This window comes from Lactuca sativa, chromosome 2 (assembly GCF_002870075.4).
Source record: "Lactuca sativa cultivar Salinas chromosome 2, Lsat_Salinas_v11, whole genome shotgun sequence".
NCBI classification, from domain to species: Eukaryota; Viridiplantae; Streptophyta; class Magnoliopsida; order Asterales; family Asteraceae; genus Lactuca; species Lactuca sativa.
In genome coordinates this window covers 1216580-1239157 of record NC_056624.2, presented here as the reverse complement: position 1 = coordinate 1239157, position 22578 = coordinate 1216580, and positions in this window count along the sequence as shown.

Here is a 22578-nt window from a genome sequence, read left to right as displayed (position 1 = left end):
CATGGATGTGTGAGTCAAGTAAAGGACTAAGGGATCGAGTACACATTCTTGTGCACTGATTAATTCCACCACAAAAGATCGATAAGACTATTCGTCATAGTTTACTAAAGCTCAGTAAATATGATTATACTTACAAGCTTAAGTGTAACTCTGAGACATTGGAAAAGGTTCCAATGTATGGCAGAGCGAATAAGAAGAATCAATTTAGGCAGAAGGATAAAAGTCTCTCAAATCTGAAAAGATGGGAGAGTACTTTAGTATCAGCTTTTGTGATCATCTTAATGATTCAGAAACCATAGCACAATTAGTTCTCTAAGGAAATATTAGTGCATTCTTATGACTAAGAAGAGGAACTTGAATTGTTGAAGTGGTTAAATCAAGAAGATGAGTCATACTTCGTTCCAATACAAGTCTTAGAGTCATACTCCAAGATTGTAACTTGAGTGACATGTCTCAAAATAAGGTTTAAAAACACTTGTCAAATGTAAGAGTAAAAGTTTTCTACTCTTGTACATTTGAAATTGGTAAGTTGTGATGTTTTGGATAAAACAAAGACCAACTTAGGCCAATTGTGTGAAGTGTCTGTCTTGGTTAGAATCCACACTATCTCTTGGATGTTTGACAATGGAGTCTTATAGGTCAAGAGGATAGTGGGAGTCTTAAAGGTCTTGAAAGTCTCAAGAACTAATCAAGAATAGAACCTGAAGTTCTTCACTAGCACACGACTTGAGGTTTATAACCTATCGTGTTGACATATCTGTGCCCATTCCAGTTAAAGTTGGCTTTGCATATGAGTTCTTAGAGTTCTCAGTTTGTTGCATAACAACTTGGAAGCAATGGCAGGCCCTTGAGGTGCCAGGTGGCAAGAAGTTAAGATTGAGTTCAATCCATATGGTTTTGGATTTGTCATTATCTTTGTCTTGTGATTATGGTTTGACAAATTCATATGGGTAGGAACTCATACACCATATAAATCTAAGTGTCATAAGGTTTCTCTCCGATTCATGAAAATGATGGTGAGGAAACGCTTTCACTAAGTAGATTTTACGAAGATATCAATTGTGTTATTTGCATTTTCAAAAGTCGTTAGTGGAGCGCGTGTGGTTAACCGGCACACTAACATGGACTTGTGAGAAATGGAAAATGCCTAAGCAATTGAGACCATGATTACGGTATCCCTTTTCATGGTTCTTGAAATTGCTTAGACACACAGGTGAGCTATCTACGGAAAGGGTGTATGAATCTAAATTTCAGACTGTCCAGCTGATTTCTGAGTACATGCCAAAGCTAGTGGGAGCATAAGTGTTATGCTAATAATCATCATGTTAGTGGGAGCATGATAATTATGATAAGTATTGCAAGTTAGCAATGTTAATTATAGAAAACAAAAGTTTCAATTGGGAAAAAGTTGTTTTGCTATAATTAAGGGAGAGGAAATTATGCTTCATCTCAAATCTATAAGCTTAGATCGGGAGGTTTTAATCATTTAGTCAAGGATATATATGAATTTCATGTTGGAATGGCTCAACATAAGGAAATTCTGTATATGGGTCCATTATTTGCGTTCTAAAATTCGATTATGATTACGGCATCCCTTTTCATAATCTGAATTATGAGAACTTGGCAAATTGAAATGGAAATACTATAGCAAAAGACTGGTTTAGACTTTATGTAAGACATCATGAATCGTGTCCCATATGCTTCGGATATAGGATCGATTACATGTGCTATATTCATCCGTTCTAAAATTTTCAAAATGCCTGGGGCATTAAGAAGGGAAAAGGTTTATAACTGGATATGACTAAAAGGATTAAACAATTGTCGAGGACAATCTAAGGTTTACCAAAGATTGGTTACTCAAGGACAATTGGAAGTATAGTGATAATTCTGGAAGGACCATATTGACATAATCTGTAAGGAGGCAACTCTTGTTCAGAAGTGATAGTCAAAATGGAATCTGGAAATGTTTCAAAGTTAGAATTTTCAATCTGTGTAAGATTAAGGAAACTTAATGCAAGAAGGATATTTCCAAGGAGTTGATCTCCTATGGAATACTCTGTAATGATTGTTGCCAAGTCTTTGTGACTTTGTGCATAATCGTTACAAGAGGATCAATGCATATAAGTTTAGAATCTAACAGATTTCTGTAAATGGCATGAATTTGGAATTCTTGCATTTGCGGTAAGGATTTGGGAGTGTGAAAAGAGAATCATTGAAGTTATGTTCAATTGATCTAGTTCACAAAGTAAAGATCATAGACAAACATAGTATGCATACTTGGTGTGTGGCATGACTAGTGTTTAAGAAAACATAGTGTACATGCTTGGAGCATGGGACAACTATTGTTTTAAATTCAAGAATAAAGTTGATAGCTGAAACAGTATACAATGAATAATGTGTAATCATATGGTGATAAATAAAAGGTGTTTTATTTATGTTCAAAGGGTTGATACCATATTGGATTCAATTATTATTGTGTTTTATTTTGCATGTTTTGACTTCCCGAATAAATTGGGTTATTCTTCCTGAATGACTAAGTTATTCAAACATCCACAGTCGGTCATATGTTGGAAGTAGATATGAATCAAGACTGTCATGGGTTGGCTTGTAGAGGTATAAGATGTTGGACAAAGGGCTACAACACTCATGAGTGCTCATATGTTCTGTGTATTGGATTCAACCCGCGCTCATTGGAATCATTTCATGGATTTTTCCACGAGTGATCATGAGACGATAATATCTTATATTCTTAAAACCTAGAGATATGAGTTGTTACTATGAGTTGGTTGTACATTGATTGCACGAAAACGCATTTGGTAACTCGGTGTTATGAAACGTGCCTTTGTGTATGATTCAACAAGTAGTAGAACAAGCCATATGAGTCGAAGTTTATCCGTTCCTTTTACCTTCGGGATAAAAGCGATATCTTTGGGCCCCTCGATGATTTGATGATGACAAATGGAAGTGCTCGGCCGGGCCAGGACTGATTTGATTTGTTCAATTAGTCAGTCGTCATAAATCGGAAATCGGGAAACAACAAATGGACAGAGAGAATGACTATAATCCATGTCTCAGTCCATATGATATCTAGAATGGAGGAATATATGATCCCTTATCTAATGGACAAGTCATTGACAAAGGTTAGAATTCATCTACAAGGTCAGAGTTTGACAGAAGCTTTTGAGAGCTACGATTGCCAGTTGGTTCCTGAAGTCATACACAATAATAGTTTTAGACTTATCCAAGTGGGAGACTGTTGGATTAATGTCTAAGTCCATAACTATAATTAGTAAGACTTGACCCGACCCGGCATGGTCCATTTGGGTTGCATACCATCATGCACTTGGATAGACTATAATGAGAGAAATAAGACACTTATGGTTATTAATATATTATAAGTTCTAGTATATTAATAATAAGAATAATAAGATTATTTAATTAGTATTGATCAAGAATTAATCTAGGATTAATTAAGTGATCAAAAGAAGACTAATTAAATATATGGGTTGATTGTGTAAATCATCCATACTTGTATAGTGGGCTAATGCTCCATGGATAATCAAGTTGGGCTAAAACCCATAGGATGGTCCATGGATGCTCCATGGTGTATTTGTACCCATGGATCATGGAAATGAAAGGCCATGTCAATTAGGATTTACATGGTGTAACCCTAACTATATAAGCATCTTATTCTTGACCAAAATCGGCCACTAGTGTGTGAAGTGAAAGGGCTAGCCGATTTTGATGAGTGTAAAATTCTCTCAAGTCATTCCAAGTGTTTTGATAATTAAGATTCCATTTGAGGTGTCACACTTGGGGCACTAGGCACTCAAGCTTCATGAAGACATTCTACACCAAAGAGGTATGTATTCTATCTTGCGATAGTCATTGTTTTGTATGCTAGATTAGGATAATACCTTGGAAGTTCTTATTTGCATGTATAATAGAGAAAACATAGATCCAAGGTATTTAGGGTTGCATGTACACTTAGGAAGTGTTAGAATGCTCAAAACCCAACAGTTATAGCAGTGTAACTGATGACAACTACCTAGATGATGGAGCTGCACTTATTGCACTTCGGTAGGTTTCCAGCATACTGTCTGGCTGGGTTAGGGGCAATTGGGATACCAGAAGGGATGATAGTAGGAGGTACATATGTCGTGGTTGCGAAGGTTACCACATGTTGTTGTCTTTTGCTCGCCCCTTGGGGTGATTTGCCTTTAGCTTTAGCCCAGAACCTTCGTTTGTTATTCTTGGGCTTGTGATTCGGAGTGTCGTGGTAGTTCATTACTTGGTGAGGTATTTGATTGTTACTTGGATTTGAATTACTGCTAACAATCCTGCTAGCATTTGCGTTGTTAGCATTAAGGTGAGTCAGAACAGTTGTCACGGCAGCTGAGACTGTAGCTTCGATGGTAGCTTCATCAATTTGAAGAGTTGGTGTTTGGTTGAAGGGTTGATCACTTTTCTTTGGTGACATGATTCTATTACGCGGAAATAAAATGAATTCGTGAGCGAGTATGGTTGAACCTAGATGTAGTTCGATCGTTCATGTAAATAATAGAAATATGTTCTCGTGGGTTCGACCTACATCCCTATGATGCAGTCCACATAAAGAGTAGAAGTAAGTTCGTAAAATGGTCTCAAGATGTTTGTCGTTCAAGCCGGGGTATTATTGGTTGGTGGATAATATGATCCAACCTTTGAAAGAGACTTGGAAATGATTCCGGAGTTAAATTACCCTAGTCCAATAACTTGACTAGAGTGGGTTTCAGATAGACTCCAACGATAGTATGATGAAAGTATTTTAACAAAGAGTGACACAAAAGTTAGCTGACTATCAATATCATTAACGTTTAAGATGTAATACGTTCTGGAAAATTGACCTGGTAGTAGGTCTTACATCATATTTGGAGTAGAAAAGTCTTTGACATCATAAAGACCTAACTAAAAGTACTTACAGTACAAGGTAGTCACATAGAAAAGTGTTACACAGAACATAGCCAGGAACACAGTTCTTTAAAACATAGAAGGAAAGTAAAGCATCTCTTACTGGCGACGGTCACCCCTATGGTGAACCCTTAGTTCAGCTAGTTGATGTCCCATATCAAGCAGGTATGTTTCATACACCCTCTGGCGTACTCGGAGCTCTATGACTTCGGCTCAAGTTTCAGCTAGGGCTTGCAGCAGGGTCTCATGGTTTCTCTCAAATCTTTCACGAGTGTTTTCAAGACGATTGGTGTGGATGGTATGCATTCTTGCATCGGCATTAACTTCTTCGATACGATGGAGAGCCGTCCTGCCATGAATTTCGTTTTGAGCAACTCTACGGTTCAGGATTGGTAGAAATTTGTCTGCTGAGCTCCTTTCGTTTACGTTGTAGAAGCTTCGGTCTCCATTAAACAACATAGGTTGATCTTGATCTGTGCTCCATGTTTCCAAGCATTCTACCCAAGGAGGCGTCGGGTAATGAAAAGCCAGACAAGGGTTAGGATTTGGAATGGGAACTACCGGAGGTAGGTTATTAACCTCGGGTTTGGAGTTATCATCAACCGAAAGGTCTTCGGCATGGTGATCATTCAAAGGGATTGGATGATCATTCTCGGGTTCTTCTCCAAACCATCCAACATTGCCTTCATTCGAAAGGTACGGATTGTCGTCGGGATGGAGCCCATCCATGTTATCTACACGAGAATTGGGGTAAGAAAATAATTACTAAATGAACTATCTAGATAATTATTAGATAATCTTCATTTGTTGCATCACTATTTGTAAAGTACATACCAGTTATATGTAATCAAAACAGGACAAGCCTTCGAATAAGTGACCTTAAATCCAAATTCACAAGGAACAGGGGTAATGCAAAAATTTGCAGATTCTAAGTCTATGACATCCTAGTTACATATAACCCTAGTGGATCCACTTAGTAACTATCAACTTAGTAATGAAGATCCTTTTTAGTTCTCAAGTAAGTAATTATAGTACCAAAAAATACTCCTATAGTATTTTTAGACTTATCAACTGTTATAATGCTCTCATTGTGGTAGTGTTGGTAAGTTTTTAGACTTGTTGCTACACCACAACCATTCTTGGGCATGTGCTAATCACTCCTCGGACCAGCATAGTTGATCAGGCTATGCCACTCCCAAGACTGACCATACATCCCCGAGCTTAATTGTGATATTCAACAATCGTAATACTTTGTTCTTGTCATTGTGACACGGATTTTAGCATGAATACAGGTATGTATACTTAGTTAAATGTTTTATTATTTAAAAGTATAAACTCTTGGTCAGAGTATTTTTAATCCCATTGTATTTATAGTTAGTATATCTTTTATGGGTTGATATACTCAATTCACTATAAACAATGCTCTGATACCATCCTGTCACACCCCAAAACCGAGAATGGCGGAAACGTTCGGGGGCGGATGACGTCATGTAATGTATCACAACAATGCAAAGTAGTAAACAAGCAACAACATCATCCATTGCATTAATAGTATAATTGTCAATATATGTGTGTTCTTTCATAGGATAAAACTGTTAGATAAGGTGTCTAAGTCTATAACTATTTCTGGTAAATAATTGACCCGACCCGGCATGGTCCATTTGGGTTACATGGCACCATGCAATTGGATAAACTTAAATGAGAGAAATAACACATATGGTTTATTAATATATTATATGTTCTAATATATTAATAATATTATTTAATTAGTTTTGATCAAGAATTAATTTAGAATAAATGAAGTGATCAAAAGAATAACTAATTAAATATATGGGTAGATTATGTAAATCTTCCATATCTTATATAGTGGGCTAAAAGGCTCCATGGATTATCAAGTTGGGTTCCACCCATAGGATGCTCCATGGAGTTAACCCATGGATTGAGAAATGAAGAGTCATGTTACATTAGGGTTTTACCTAATGCAACAACTATATACGGACCATGTCTCTCCCCAAAATCGGATACACTAGAAAAACAAGATGGCTTCACCGATTTTGAGTGTGTTAGAGTATTCTCTCAAGTTTATACTTTGCATTTGGTGTTTTGTGGAGCATTTGAGGCATCACATTTGAGGTGCTAGGCTCACAAGGTTTCAAGGAATACTTACAACAACAAGGTATGTAGTTCTATCTTTTATTCAAGTTAAAATTGTTCCCCATGTATGCTAGATAGGATCATAGCCTTGGAAATCAACTTTGCATGATAATTAGACAAACATAGATCCAAGGTTATTAGGGTTGCATGTACACTTAGGAAGTGTTAGAATGCTCAAAACCCAACAGTGGTATCAGAGCCTAGGCTTGTTTGTTTGTTATTTGTGCTAAATAGTTGAAAAAAGTCGATATTTTTGCAATCTAACTGATGAACTCGCCGAGTCCATGGGGGGACTCGCCGAGTTCATGTGAATCTTCAACCTACTCGCCGAGTAGGTTCATGCACTCGGCGAGTAAGAGCCTCAGAATGCAGATTTTCGACTTGAGTTGCTGGAAATGGACTAGAAACATTACCCTAAACTGTTTTGGTACTTGAAAACCTATTTTAGATGGTGTAATGTCTTTGCTAATCCAGTTACAACAACAAGTTATCAAAATTACAAAGTTTCAAATGTAATCTTTGATTCATGAAAGTGTTCATATTCATGTTCTTGATCTTATGATGTTTAGATGATCATAGGAATTATTTGTAACCTATGTGGTAGATTAATACAAGATCATTATGTGTTTTAATGGAGTCCATAACTTGTCCTCAAGTTATGGAAAACCAAATGTCACTTTGTTTAAAAACCATTAAAAGAACACATGGGTTATAAAATGAAGAGTCTTCATTTTAATACCCTAATAAACTCATTAGTTACAAGAAATGAAAAGTTTTGAAAGTTTACAAAACTTGCCCTCAAGTTTTGGAACAAGTAAAGTCTTGATTAAAACTTTAGTTCCAACCCTTAGAATTTTAAAAGTTAAAATTCAACCCTTATACTTATAATATTATAAGTTAATAATATATATATATATATATATATATATATATATATATATATATATATATATATATATATATGTATGTATGTATAAGATCAAAGTCGTCTTACCGCTAGTACGCCTCATTTACGAAGTCGGTCTATAAGGTGGGTATAAGGTTGTTGCCTATAAAATGGCAACTTAATGGGTGTCCACTCTCACCCACCGCTTGCTTGACTGGTGGAGGGTCGTTAGCCGAACGGGTAAGACATGGACTTATAAATTCTCAGTAAAAGTATGATGAATATTATAAAGTAACTAAATGTTTTATTAAATTCCCAATCTTAGTTACTTTAGGAAAAATGTGAATAAGGTGCTAATCCATGAAATTACACTTTACACTTTTTCTAAGTCGTTAGGGGAGCTTGTGTGGTTAACCGGCACACTAACTTGGACTTAACAAGGTAGGTAAAGGGTGACATAATATTTATCATAGTATTGATGGAGCGTGTGTGGTTAACCGGCACATCGATTGAGGGGTAATTTATTAAGGGTACCAAGTAATTTGCATGGTTACTTCACACCTCGTTTTGTGATCCTCGGCATCCCAGTCACAAAACTTGGAGGGCATACTCGAGATTGAAACATGCCTTTTAAAATTTCATTGAATATCAAAAGAATCTAGGAGTTTCTAAGAACCAAATCAAATATTTTTAATATTTCGACTTTGGTGCAAATTGGTGAATCGTCATTCACCTACCTTTCAAATATGTTATTACCTACATTACGACATACCTCTTATAATTATAATATATTGTGATTGGGTCCTAGCCTTAATACTACATTTGGGTGTTTTATTAAGGACTATCTCTATTTCTAAACTAAACTTTTCTTCTTTTCAGATGTTTGCAAACACTACTGCTTCTGGCTCTAATCCTAATGGCTCTTTTTCTCTTATGAACTTGTGTGAGAAAGTCACTTTTGATGGATCCAACTTTAATGAATCGATCAGAAACATCCGAATGATTACCCGCTACGAGGACAAAGAATATGTCCTCGATAAGGAGCTTAGGGAGATTGATGAGACAGTTGCTACTCCTTAAGAGATCGCTGACTTTAGGGCACATGAAAGGGATGCCACGAAGGTGGCATGCATCATGATGGCCACTATGACAGTTGATCTCCAAAAGTCCTATGAGGACTACTACCCTTTTGAAATGCACAAAGATTTGATGGAAATATACCATCAAAGTGCACGACAAGAGAGGTATGAAATCATCTCCTCCATGATAACAACCCGGATGAAGGATGGAGAACCCATCACGGGCCACATGCAGAAAATGCAAAGATTTGTGGACCGCTTGCTGAAGCTTAATGTGAACTTCCCCGAGGAGCTAGCAATAGATATTATTTTGCACTCCTTACCTTCATGTTATGATCAATTCCACATGACATACCACATGAACAAGGAAGAGGTCACTCTCAGCAAACTTCAAGGACTCTTAAAGACCGCGGAAAGCGGTCTTAAGGGTAAGGTAGTTGTTACTACTCCTACTCCTACCAACTCCGCCCCTGTCTTGGCAATCAGCAAAGGACGAGGGAAGAAGAGAAAGAGTTCTTCGAAGGGTACCAAGGTCAGGACCCTTGATGGCTCTTCTTCAAGTGGAACCAAGAAAGGTTTCATCACTACTTCTTCTGACCCAAAAGAGGCTGAATGCTTCTATTGCCATGAAAAGGCACATTGGAAGCGAAACTGCCCAAAGTACCAGCAAGATGTGAAGGTTGGGAAAGCTAAACCCAACCATGCAGGTATTTACATTATCTTATCTAATAACTCACCCCATTCTAACTCATGGGTCCTTGATACCGGTTATGGTATTCATATATGTTCTCATTTGCAGGGACTAAGAAGGAGTGAGAATATGGAGCAAGGAAGGATAAACTTGATCATGGGAAAAAGGAAAGCTTCACCTTTCACCAAGATTGGAGTTTATACTTTATCGCTAAGTAGTGGGTTTAGTTTAGATTTAAATAAATGTTGTTATTTGCCAGAAATGGCAAGAAATATTATTTCCTTTCATGCATTGTATAAACAAGATTTCACTTTTTCATTTGATAATGAAGTTGGCTCGATTAATGCTTTCTTTAATAATTTTCTTTATTTTAAAGCATTACCTTGTAATGGTGTGTATGAAACTGTATATGTGGTTGATAACTTAGGAAATAATGTATTGTGTGTTGATTATGTAAATAATAATAACTTGGATAAAGCATCACTATGGCATTGTCTTCTTGCACATATAAGCAAGAAACGCATAAGCCAACTCCAAAAGGATGGATTCTTGGAGTCATTTGACCTAAAGTCTGATGATAGTTGCGAATCATGCTTACTTGGAAAAATGACAGTCACCCTTCACAGGTTCTTGTGAGAAGGGTGAAGGTTTGTTGGACCTTGTACACACGGATGTGTGTGGACGATTCCAACATGCCACAAGGGATCCTAATCATTATTATTTGACTTTTAATGATGATTATAGTAGATATGGATATGTCTACTTAATCAAGCATAAGTCAGAGACTTTCGAAAGGTCTAAGGAATTTAAACCGGAAGTCGAGAATCAATTGGGCAGGAACGTTAAGATGCTTCGATCCAATCGAGGTGGTGAGTATCTTAGTTCAGGGTTCCTCGACAATCTTAGGGAATGTGGGATTGTTTCACAATTGACACCTCCCAGGACACCGCAGTTGAATGGTGTGGCTGAGAGGCGCAATCGAAACTTGTTGGATATGGTTTGTTCCATGATGAGTCAAGCTTCGCTACCAATCTCATTCTGGGGGTATGCCATAGAGACTGTCGCCCATATTCTTAATCTAGTCCCTACAAAGAGAGTTGCCAAAACTCCTCACGAGATGTGGACTGGTAAAGTACCTAAACTAGACCACATCAAGATTTGGGGTTGCGAGGCTTTTATGAGGCGCGAGTCTCATGATAAGCTAGAACCCCAAAGCGAGAGGTGTATTTTCATCGGCTACCCACAAAGATCCTTTGGTTACCTCTTCAACAGACCTAGTGATAATGTGGTCATTGTAGCAAGAAGAGGAGTCTTGAGAGAGAGAGAGAGAGAGAGAGAGAATTTATAAGCCAATGAGACAGTGGGAGGCAAATTGACCTTGAAGAACTTCAAGAGTCAAGTTGTGAACGAACTTCAAACCCTAGCCCTCAACTAGAGGAGGAAATTCCTGTTGAGCCAATTGATGAGTCTGTACCTCTGAGGCGTTCCACGAGAGTTAGGAATGCATCTGAGCATTACTATGGTTTCCATATTACTGCAGAAGGTGAGACACTTATTAGTGATGAGACACTAGTAGGTCTGGATGAACCTAACAGCTCCACGGAAGCCATGGCAGGCCCTGAGTCTGCTAAATGGAAAGAGGCTATGGATAGCGAGATATAATCCATGTATAACAATCAAGTTTGGAACTTGGTTGAGAATGTACCAGGTCGTAAGACTGTAGGGTGCAAATGGATCTTCAAGAAGAAGACCAACATGGATGGTAATGTACACACTTATAAGGCTCGACTGGTTGCAAAGGGCATCTCTCAAATTCCTGGAGTGGATTATGATGAGACTTTTTCTCCAGTAGCCAAGATTAAGTCTATTAGGGTTATGTTAGGCATAGCTGCATTTCATGGCTATGAAATTTGGCAAATGGATGTCAAAACCGCTTTCCTTAATGGAAAGTTGACTGAAGATGTTTACATGAGTCAGCCAGAAGTTTTTGTCAACAACGAGTACCCTAATAGAGTATGTAAGCTTGAGAAATCCATTTATGGATTAAAGCAAGCACCTCGCAGATGGAATCTTTGCTTTGATGAAAAGGTCAAGGAATTTGGATTTTATAGGAGTGAAGATGAAACTTGTGTTTATGTCAAGGCTAGTGGGATTATAGTTAGCTTTTTTGGTATTGTATGTGGATGACATACTACTCATAGGAAATGACATCCCAACTCTGCAGGAAGTTAAGTCCTGGCTTGGGAAGTGTTTCTCTATGAAGGACCTAGGAGAAGCTGCCTATATTCTAGGGATAAGGATTTAGAAAAACCGGAGTAAAAGACTAATTGGACATAGTCAAAGTACATACTTGGACAAGGTGGTGAAGAGATTCAGCATGCAGAACACCAAGAAAGGAGAGTTACCCATCTAGAGTAATGCCAGATTGAGTAAAACAGAGTATATAGCAGCGAGCGAGGCAGCAAAGGAGGCAATATGGCTAAAGAAATTCATTGGAGACCTTGGAGTTGTACCAGCTATAAAAGAGCCCATGGAAATTTTCTATGATAGTGAAAGTGTTGTTGTCTTAGCCAAAGAACCAAGGGATCACGGGTGATCCACACACATCGACAGAAAATATCATTTTATCAGACATCGCATAGAAGAAGGAATCCTCGTGGCAAAGAGGGTATCATCGGATCAGAACCCAGCAAATCCCGTCACGAAGGGACTGAGTAGGGTTAAGCATCTCCAGCATGCTCGGAGCATAGGGCTGAACGATAATATAAGTTTTAGTAGTTAGATAAATTATGAAATTTGTAAAGTGTAATTGACATTTGATGATGAATAAAAGTGGTGTTTATTTATGAGTAAAGTGTTAATATCGTTTGTCAATCATTTATTATAATTTCTTTTGCATGTTTTGACTTCCAGAATAGTATGTTGTGGTTTCACGTATTATTCAAACTTTCCACAGTCAGTCATATGTTGGAAGTAGATATGAAGTAAGACTGTCATGAAGTTGGTTGTAGGTGTCAGGATATAAGACAACACTTCATGAGTGCTCATAAGTTCTGAGTATTGGAATCAACCCACGCTCACTGGAATCACTTCATGGAATTTTATCTCGAGTGATCGTGAGACTGTAATATCATATAAGTCTTCAAACCTAGAGATATGATTTGTTACTTACGAGTTGGTTATGCATTGATTGTACGAAAACGTATTGCTAACTCGATGTTATAAAACGTGCTTTTGTGTGTAATTCAATGAGTGGTAGAACAAACATGTGGGTCGAAGTTTATATGTTCCTTCTTGGATTAGAAGATGATATCTGGGCCCCTCGATGATTTTGTTTTGACCTATGTACCGGGCCCGGTCAGAACTAAGTTGATGTGACAATTAAGATCTTTGTCAAACAAATCGGAAATCGGGAAACAAACTGCTGGACAATAAGTAAGACATTGTTCCATGTATTTGTCCGGCTGATATCTAGAACATAGGATTATATGATCACTTATCTAATATGGCGTATCAACATCATCTCTGTTCCGAGAGACATTGAAAGAGCTACGATTGCCGATCGGTTCCTGATGTATTGCAGTTATGGTTATTAGACTTATCCAAGTGGGAGACTATTGGATAAGGTGTCTAAGTCCATAACTATTTCTGGTAAATACTTGACCCGACCTGGCATGGTCCATTTGGGTTGCATGGCACCATGCAATTGGATAAACTTAAATAAGAGAAATAACATATATGGTTTATTAATATATTATAAGTTCTAATATATTGATAATATTATTTAATTAGTTTTAATCAAGAAATAATTTAGAATTAATTAAGTGATCAACAGAATAACTAGTTAAATATATGGGTAGATTATGTAAATCTTCCATATCTTATATAGTGGGCTAAAAGGCTCCATGGATTATCAAGTTGGGTTCCACCAATAGGATGCTCCATGGAGTTAACCCATGGATTGAGAAATGAAGAGTCATGTTACATTAGGGTTTTCCCTAATGCAACACACTATATAAGGACCATGTCTCTCCCCAAAATCGGCTACACTAGAAAAACAAGAGGGCTTGGCCGATTTTGAGTGTGTTAGAGTATTCTCTCAAGTTTATACTTTACATTTGGTGTTGTGTGAAGTATTTGAGGCATTACACTTGAGGTGCTAGGCTATTAGGGTTGCATGTACACTTAGGAAGTGTTAGAAGGCTCAAAACTCAACAAAAACAACATAATGAATGTTGAAGATAAAAGACGAGTCTTGACTGCTCCGTCTTAACAAAACCTGGTCGTCGTACCTGTCTATTTGTGACCTGAGAATATAAGTTATTTTGAAAGCGAGTATCAGCAATAAAATTGGTGAATTCATAAGTATTAATGTGTCTTCGATTTGTAAAACTATAAAGAAAGACTTGTAAATGTTTGAAGAAAAGTTTGTATCGATGAACATGTTTGTTAGTAATTTAAAGTGTTTGACAACCCTTTGACAACCCTAGAAAATCCCATATTTCCTACTAGTATAAAAAGTAGTCTTCTACCAAGACCCAACTGTTTTCAAAGTAGCCTTCTACCAAGACCCGACTGTTTTGAATGTAGCCTTCTACCAAGACCCGACTGTTTTGAAAGTAGCCTTCTACCAAGACCCGACTGTTTTGAAAGTAGGCATCTCTGTAAAAAAGTGAAGGTTTTTCCCCTGTATAAATATTATTATAAAACTATAGTCTACCTCGTCGTTTATGTGTATGTTTCACAATATAAAGGTAATAAGGAATATAGTCTATCAATATCAAATTTATTCTACCTCATCGTTCATATGAATGTCTCACAAAGTAAAGGTAAGAAGGAAAATAATATATTAAATAAAATTGTATCCTTTAGTATTAGGATATTCACGGCGTGCTAACTCACAGAACAGTACAACTATAGACACCCGTCGATGAGCATTTTTCCTATTATAGCTAACAGCCTTGGGTGTGGAATGGTAAGTCCCCAAACGTATGTAATAGATTCTATGTAATAGTATCTATGTAAACGTATCTATGTAAACGTATTTATGTAAACGTATTCATGTAAACGTATCTATGTAAATGTATCTCTGTAAACGTATCTCTGTAAACGTATCTATGTAAATGTATTTATTTAAACGTATCTATGTAAATGTATCTCTTCATATAGTATGTAATGTATTAGTATAGACTCATGAATGAACTGACTCTTGTGTGATTCCTTTTACTTGGAATAGTAAGTAGTATCTCCTAACTAAACCTATTATAGTTACTATTAATGTACGTGTATAACCGAAAGTATGCCTTTGCTACCCAAAGGTACCGCACTGACTGATGGAACTTTTATGTCTATATATGTATACAAGATATACAACTAATATTTAGACTACATTCGGACGAGTAACCGATGCCCTAAGGCCACATCCCAACGAGGAAAAGGAAATAAAGTGAGCTAGCTGTCCTAAGTCCTTTAACCATTACTTATATAACTATACATATCTGGGCATGCATTTGACACTATACTAATGACTTGATGTCAGTTTATAAAACGATTTGAAAGTAGTTTGTTTGATAAGACAGTTTTAAGTATAAGGAAAACCTTTGTTTGAAACACAATTGTAACAGAGTTTGAAAGGAAACATACAGTCTGTAAGACAGTTTGATAAATAGTTTTAACATGTAAAAACGTTTGAGAAGTCAATTGAAATAATATGTTTGGTAAAACAGCTAAACGTGTAGTAAATCCATTTGTATGCTAGTTATTAATCACATGTGATTGATATAATAACTAGCATGTTTTAAATTGTATTCCCCCCCCCCTAAATGCGTTTATAAACATTTAAAAACATTTAAAAGGTTAATTAAGGGGTATGAACTCACCTGTAGTGAATGGATCGTATGGAAGTGTCAGACAAGTGCTTGGTGTCAAGTGAAGACTTAATCACACACAATTCTCCTAATAACATATAAAGACATATGTATTTATACAACTAGTGATTATAACACTAATTAGACAAGTATCAACATTCTAAGGCACGGAAGACACTTTGGTTAAAGTGTTAGGAGGCCATTGGGTTGCAACAAAGGAGTGCAAGGCATTGTAAGTGAGTTTATGGTCAATGGACCATACTTATTGGAGTTTAAGGCCATGGGAGTTTACTCCTTACCGTAAACTCTCAAATGGGTCTCCTATTGAGGCTTAAAGCTATGATGTCTTAAGTTGTAACGACCCAATTTTCAAGGCCAAAATTTTCATATTTGAATTAACGCATTTAACAAACATTTTATCAAAACATTGTCAATAAAAGATCCATTACAAAATCATAATGTTGTATTTCAAACCATAACATCATAAGTATTGAAAATCAGAGTATAGTCCCAAAAAAACTTCTCGCGGAAACATGTGTGTGTGTGATGCGCTGCTACACCGCCGGCTCTTTCCCCTTCGACGAAGAGGTACCTAAAACCAAAACCAAAACTTTAAGCACAAGGCTTAGTGAGTTCCCCCATCATACCACATACCATACAATATCGTCAGTATCTTTCAACCGGTAACCTTCATTAGTATCTTTCAACCGGTAACCTTCATCAGTATCTTTCAACCGATAACCTTCATCAGTATCTTTCCACCGGTAACCTTCATCGGTATCTTTCAACTGGTAATCAACATCGGTATCTTTCAACCAGTAAATGGGGACTATTTTATCCCTACTACTACCATACAATCAACATATATAAGCATACAGTTAGGCATATTCGTGTACTGACCTACCCTTGGGTCCTAAGGACCACTGTCAGCGAAACTAATCCCTACCATACACATACTATACTACACAGATAAACCTCATAACAAACTCATAACCAGACCAAGATAATTATCGCAAATACCATTATCTTCTAAATACCCCTTTTTGGTGGGCCAGCATTGTGGCTTTAGACCCACCCTACTGAAAGGTAACATACCTCAATTTCGTGTAGTGTCTGAACTATACTCGGTGTACAAGTTGAGTCCCTACGACTCCTCAATCCCTACACGACAACCTTCAAGTCAACACACATACAACTCTAAACAGGGTCAGTGCAAGTTCAGCCAAAGTCAACATTCAGTTGACCTGACTCGCCGAGTTGGCCTACCAACTCGTCGAGTCCATGCTTATCTAATCCCACACAAAACCCCGACTCCACTCATCGAGTCTAGCAAAAACTTGACGGGTAGTCCTTCAATCTTAACATTGGGACCATCTTCATCCGACTCGCCGAGTTCCTTCTGGAACTCGTCGAGTTCATCTCCACCTTAAGAACCTGTCCAGTCTATGACTCGCCGAGTTGTTTGAACAACACGTCGAGTCCATCTTCAAAGATTGGGAGATTGCTATGGACTCGCCGAGTCTGCTCATACCACTCGCCGAGTCCCATGGCTCCAAGGTCCCTTTTCACGTCTAAACCCACAAGGGACTTCCTTCCTAACATTTTTCCATTCATAGAAAAGGGTTTTGTGCATAATGGTCACCAACTCGTCGAGTTCCAAGAACAACTCGCCGAGTCCAACCTTGACCACTTTCATACAGTCGATTTAAATGAGGTCTAACACACCAAAACCATAGATCTGGCCTCCTAATGTACATTTTATATGTAAAGTTCCAAAGTTGATGCACATGCATGGGGTTTTTAGCTCAAAAAACCATATAAAGTGTCCTACAATGTGCATGGGGCTCTCATGGCCCTAAAGTTGGCACCTTTATGCGATGAGACCCCTCTTAAGGCCTAGATCTGAAGTCAAAACCCACTCAACACTTCCAAATCCAAAAAATGACTTAGAAATTCATAGAGATCCAAAGTTAAAGATGAATAAACACATTGATGAGCCAAGACAGGGGCATTATAGCTTGAAGCTGCTGAAAATGAAGAAAGATCTCTGGATCTACAAGCCCTAACTCGATTTCCAAGCTCCTTTCTTCCTTCCAAGCTTTACAATCAGGACAAGAACACCAAAAATGGCCGCAACTCACACACAAGCATCTAGGGTTCGATATGAAGCTTTCAAGAGAGTGTTAGGGACAAGGGAGGCTGAGTTATGTTGTTTATATAGGGTGCAAACCCTCAGATTTAGGGTCTCACTTATCCAACACCTACACTTTGAGTCAGTCTCCCGACTCGTCGCGTTGATCACTTAAAATCTCCGCAGCCACGTCCCTACTCGACGAGTTGATCCTCCAACTCGTCAAGTCGTAGTGAAAAATACATATACTGAGGAAAAAATACCAGGTGTTACAAATCTCCCCCACTTATATTAAACTTCGTCCTTGAAGTCTGCCGCCTGATCTTGAAAAAGCTCTGGGTAATGCTCCCTGATTTCGTGCTCCGGCTCCCAGGTCCATTCCAAGCCCTTTCGATGGTGCCACTGAACCTTTACCAGATCCAACCTCTTGTTCCGCAGATCCTTTGACTTACTGTCAAGAATCACCACCGGTCTCTCGATAAAGTTCAGGTTGTCATCAACCTGAATATCCTCCAAGGGTACCACCTCTGATTCGTCCACCAAACATTTCTGTAACTGGGAGACGTGAAAAGTGCTATGAATCTGACTAAGTTCGGCTGGCAGATCCAGCCTATACATAACCTTGACCACTCGGGCTATAACCCTGAATGGTCTGATATACCTAGGGCCCAGCTTGCCCCGCTTCCTGAATCGGATGACACCTTTCCAAACTTACACCTTCAGGAGAACCATATCCCCGACTTGGAATTCCATGTCTGATCGGCACTTGTCGGCATAACTTTTCTACCGACTCTGAGTAGTCTGGAGCCTGCTCCGGACCTGCTGGATCCTCTCTGTAGTCTTGAGTACCATTTTGGTACTCCCAATAACCCTTTGACCAACCTCACCCCAACATATCAGGGTGCTGCACTTCCTCCCGTACAACATCTCGAAGGGAGGAAGGTCAATACTCGCATCATAGTTGTTGTTGTACGAGAACTCAGCCAAAGGAAGGTAAGTATCCCAACTACCTCCGAAGTCTAAGACACACGCCCGCAACATATCCTCCAAGGTCCGGATGGTTCGCTCACTCTGTCCATCAGTTTGCGGGTGAAAAGCGGTGCTAAGATGCAGATGAGTTCCCAGCTCATCATGGAACTTCTTCCAGAACCTGGAAGTAAACCGAACGTCTTTGTCTGAAATCACCGATACTATCACCCCGTTCCGCGCCACCACCTTCCTGTTATAAATGTTGGCCAACTTTTCGGCTGTAATACTCTCCTGAATCGGGATAAAATGGGAGCTCTTGGTCAATCGATCGACGATGACCCATATCGAATCTGCTCCCCGCACGGTCCTGGGAAGCTTTGTCATAAAATCCATCGTGATGTCTTCCTATTTCCACAGCGGAATATCCAACGGATGCATCCTGCCATGAGGTCCCTGATGCTCGGCCTCGACCTTCCTGTAGGTCAAGCACCGCTCTATGTACCATGCCACATCCCGCTTCATGCAGGGCCACCAATAGTCTAGACGAAGATCCCTATACATCTTCGTTGCCCCGAGGTGAATGGAGAATCAAGATTTGTGCGCCTCTTCCATCAATACCTAGCGCACACCCCCATGATATGGGACCCACACCCTACGGTGTAGAGTCAACAACCCCCGACTGTCATAGTCAAAGGAGGAAGCCTGACCCACAACCCGCTTACTCTTCCGATGTTCCTCCTTCATGGCCTCCTGCTGGGCCTCCCGAATCCGGTCCAACAGCAGAGTCACCACCGGCATTCTCATACAGACATCCCTGATCGGCGCTGCCTTTCAGCTAAGTGCGTCAGCCACAACATTGGCCTTCCCCGGGTGTTAAACGATCTCGCAATCGTAGTCCTTTACCACGTCCATCCATTGACGTTGCCTCGTGCTCAGATTCGATTGCTCCATAAGGTACCTCAAACTCTTGTGGTCCGTATAGATAGTACAGCGAACCCCATAGAGGTAATAACACCAAATCTTGAGGGTGAACACAACAGCCCCCCAGCTCCAAATCATGCGTCGGGTAATTCGTTTCGTGAGGCTTCAGTTGCCTCGACGCGTAGGCGATGACATGCCCTCTCTGCATCATAACTATGCCCAAACATGAGATGGACGCATCGCAATATACAACAAAATCCCCCATGCCCTCTGGCAGGGCTAAGATTAGCGACGCGCACAATCTCTGTCTCAGAGTCTCGAATGCGGCCTGCAGCTCAGGCTCCCAATGAAAGACCACGACTTTCCTTGTTAGCCTGTTCAGGGATACGGCTATCTTGGAGAAATCCTGGATGATTCTCCGATAGTAGCCGGCTAATCCGAGGAAACTTCGAATCTCAGATGGAGACTTCGGAACTTCCCATCTCATCACGACCTCCACTTTGGCCGGATCCACTGAAATCCCATCATGGTTGACGAGGTGCCCAAGGAATTGCATCTCGTGCAACCAGAACTCACACTTGGAGAACTTAGCATACAAGTTCTCCCTCCTCAAAGTCTCCATAACCTCCTGTAGATGCTCCTCGTGCTCCTCTTGCGTCTTGGAGTAAACCAAGACGTCATCAAAAAACACTATCACAGACCGGTCTAACATTGCTCTACACACGCGGTTCATGAGGTCCATCAACGCGGCAAGAGCATTGGTGAGCCCGAAGGGCATCACTATAAACTCGTAGTGACTATAGCACGTCCGAAAGGCAGTCTTCTGCACATCCTCCTCTCTGACCCTCATCTGATGGTATCATGAACGCAGATCAATCTTGGAAAACCAAGATACTCCCTGAAACTGGTCAAAGAGGTCATCAATCCTCGGGAGTGGGTAACAGTTCTTCACCATTACCTTGTTTAGCTCCCAATAATCTATACACATCCGATGCGACTCGTCCTTCTTCTTCACAAATAGAATCGGGGCTCCCCAGGGAGAACTACTCGGTCTAATGAATCCTTTTTCTAACAGCTCCTACATCTGTATAGACAACTCCTGCATCTCAGGAGGAGCCAGCCGATACGGTGCCTTGGCTATCGGAGCCGCACTAGGGACTAGGTCGATCCCGAATTCCACCTGCCTCTCCGAAGGTATCCCAGGCAACTCCTCGGGGAATACGTCCATAAACTCACGCACCACGGGCACATCGCCCACCGTCGCCTTACGCGCCTCCCGGGTGTCCATAACATAACCGACATATCCTGCGCAACCTTGCTGAAGGTAATGCCTAGCTCTTGTTGTTGAACATACCGTTGGTCCTTGTTGCGGCCTCTCACCCTGAACTACCAACTCTCCCCCACTTGGGATTCTTATCCGAACCAGCTGATGCGCGCAATCTATCACTGCCCCACTGGGGCTCAACCAATATGTAACAGCCCGAAATTCAGGTTCAACCATTTAACCCTTCATCTTTTCCAAGTTGTCATATTGGGCCCTTTGTGTTGAGTGTTAAGCTTGTGAGTACGTTGGGCAAACAAGGAGTACGCTGCGCGTACTCGCGCGCTTATTTTGTACGCGGTTGCATCCGGGTACGCGGGGCGTACCTAAGGCTACGTCGGGCGTAACCGGCCTAGACTCAAAACCCTAATATGACTTGAGGGCTATAAAAGGAAGGAGATGGTCTTGTCCCTCAGCCACCATCTTTCAGAAAGAAACCCTAAGAGAGCATTTCCTTCGTTTTTAGCTTGGCTTTGAGTATTCTAAGCTTCAAACTGCCATTTCAAGGTGGTGAAAGAGAAGAGGAGACCATTGTGGAGGCTAGAAGTTGGTGGACAAGTGTGGATCTGAGGACTACAAATGTTGGAGCTTCTTCCTGAGGTAAAAAGTTCACATCTTGCCTTGTAGTTTGTGTGGTGTGCCTCTTGGACCAATTTCTAGGGTTTTTGGTCCCAAGATGGAGACTGTATGATAAAATAGTCTCCATTGGCCTAGATCTATCATATTCTAGGACTATATGAGTTGTATGTTCATAAAAATGCAATCTTGGACGTGAATGTTGAGCCATGCATGAGATCTAGACTTTTGGTGAAGAAAGGAAAGGTGTTAGAAGGTGTGGGGAACCTTTATAGCCGTGCAAAGGCTTAAAGGATTCGACTTTATGGATTAAGAAGTATTAAAATGGCCAGATCTAGAATATGGGGTTATGTCTTAATCGTTTAACACATTAGAATGGGAATGTAAGAAACTGGGATGTATGCTTGGCGTAATCCCAGTACGCGCCGCGTAGTGGGTCGCGTCCCCTGTTTCTAGAATGCAAGGGTACGTCCCGCGTACAAGAGCTGATACGCCCCACGTACTGCTTGCTGTTGACTTTTGTTGACTTTTAGGGTTTTGGTCAACATGTGGACTTTCGAGTCAGGGAGGGGTGAAATGGTCTTTTACCCTTTTGTGGAATAGTGGAAAAGAATGTAGCATAGCCTTGGAAGCCGATAATAATTAGAATGATTATTTGTTGTGATTAGGTGGGGCTAGGTCGTTGATTCGAGATTCAAAGATATCGAGCACGTGAGATTCTAGACATCATACAAGGTGAGTCTTATCACTATACTGTACTTGGAAAGGTACCTATGTGTGACCAGAAGGTCTTGTATGCTATGAGTTGTATGTTTTGTATGCTATGCATTGCATGTTCTGTATGCGTTATGTATGTGATATGTATGCTATGTATGATATGGGCCGGAAGGCATTATGACGTGGACCGGAAGGTCAGGGAGTCATGAATTGGAAGAACGATACGAGTAGGACCGGAAGGTCTATTGGGACTGGGACGGAAGTCCCCTGAGACACATGGACCGGAAGGTCGTGTAGAGTATGGCTTGGAAAGGCG